We start from the raw sequence: 2,081 nt of genomic DNA on the forward strand, positions 1-2,081 counted from the left end.
GGAGGCACGAACTTAACGGCATAGAATGGCATTTTCGTCCGTGGGCGTGCGTGTGTGTGTGTGTGACCAAACTGTGGCTCAGGGAAAGGTCACTTATTCTATTATCTGTCAGGTACTCAACGCCGCAGCAAGTGATTACGCACAGAGCTCTAAATCCACATGGAAAGAATAACTGAAGTGACTAAGTACGCTATATGCAATGTGCATAAGTGACTAAGTGCAATGCATAAAGTTACTATGTTACGCATGTACCATATGTTCATGTGGAATGCATAAAGTGATTATTGTACAATATGTTCATGTGGAATACATGTACATGCGTGTGTGAAAAGGAGAGAGAGACAGACTGACAGACACGGAGACAGACACCGGACAGACAGAGAGAAACAAACCGGCAACAGACTAACATAGATATCGACAAACAACTTGAACGGAAAAAATCAACAAAATATACGATGTCTTTTATCCAAGTGTCACCATCTACTGTTTCCACAGTCTGCCGCACAATATAATATTCATCATTAGATTCAGCCAACTGTACATGTATCATCCATCTTTTTATCTACACACACACACACACACACACACACACACACACACACACGTATACCTACCTACCCTATAGCGCAGAGAACGCACTGAAAACACCCCACACAGAAAACAAAACTTCAGAAGAAACAAACAAATACCTATGGAAGTCCAGTGTGTGAACAGATCCTGTGCAGCAGCAGCAGTCACCATGCAGCACTACTAACAACAACTCAAATTCACACCACAGCTGTGTACGACGAATACTGCCCGGGTTTCACTGGTACATACCGCGATCATAGAAATAGCCGGTGAGAAACAGAGCGTTCTAAGTAAAGCTAATGCCAGAAACATACGGTACACTGAGGGTCACACAGTTAACTGATGAAAAGAACACCGAGGGGTGGGGTGGGGGGGACTACAGAGAACAAACAAAAGCCGGCCGGAACCGACGCCGGTCCAGGACAAACAACCGTTATTGTAACGTACACTACTATGTGCCTCAGTGACCACTCAGCACGCACAGTTGCTTGTGTTCAGTTACCTCATCACCTCTCTTGTTACACACTGACAAACACACAGACAATTAAACACACCGTGCATTGCACATGCGAGCTGGTGTGGTGAACGGAGGCAGCTTTGTGTGTGTGTGTGTGTGTGTGTGTGTGCAGCTACCAGCTTGACCAAACTTCCCACATAACACAAGCACTCGTGTGTAACGGTGCAGAGGCAATTCCTGCCAAACACACAACGCGGTATCATCCAAACGGCCAGAGGAAGTACTGAGACGGGGAGAGGGGGAGGAGGTGCTGGAGAAAGGGATAGAAGGGGGTTGGATGGAGGGGGCGCGGGAAGGAGGGAGGATGAGGGGGGGGGGAAGTCTAGTGATGCATGTGTGTTAGTGCACCTGGGGAAGCGTGTGGAACTGTGCGGAAGTAACAGAGCACATACAGAGAGAAAATTCCTGACCAGTCCGGCGAACACGAACACGCACCCACACACACATACACACACACTTTCGCCTAATATATAAGTGTTACTAACAACAACTATTCGAAGTACACGCATCAGTTCACTGACAGTGCACAAGAAACACACACAATGACACATCAACATTCACACACTCTTACACGCACACACACACACACACACACACAAGTGAGCGCGCGCAAGAGCGCAAGCACGTGTACTTTTGCAGCTCAACACCCACCCACGCACCCAAATCCCTTTATCATAATCACCCACAGCTGTATTTATACCTTTGGTATGTTCAATAACTAATCAGCTATACACTGACTTGGGTTGGTCAATGTGTCGTACATAATGACATTGCAAGGACCAAATTTCGTGAGAGCCAAGATTTAGTCTATAATCAATGCTACCGTTCACCACCAACCACCACCCCACATTATCATCGTTCTGTACGGGGCTTAGTGAGTGAGTGAGTGAGTGAGTGAGTGAGTGTGTGTGTGAGTGTGTGTGTGTGTGTGTGTGTGTGTGTGTGCGTGTGTGTGTGTGCGCGTGCGCGCGCGCGCACATGTGTATGGGTGTGT

Source organism: Babylonia areolata, chromosome 15, assembly GCF_041734735.1.
Source record: "Babylonia areolata isolate BAREFJ2019XMU chromosome 15, ASM4173473v1, whole genome shotgun sequence".
Classification (NCBI taxonomy): Eukaryota; Metazoa; Mollusca; class Gastropoda; order Neogastropoda; family Buccinidae; genus Babylonia; species Babylonia areolata.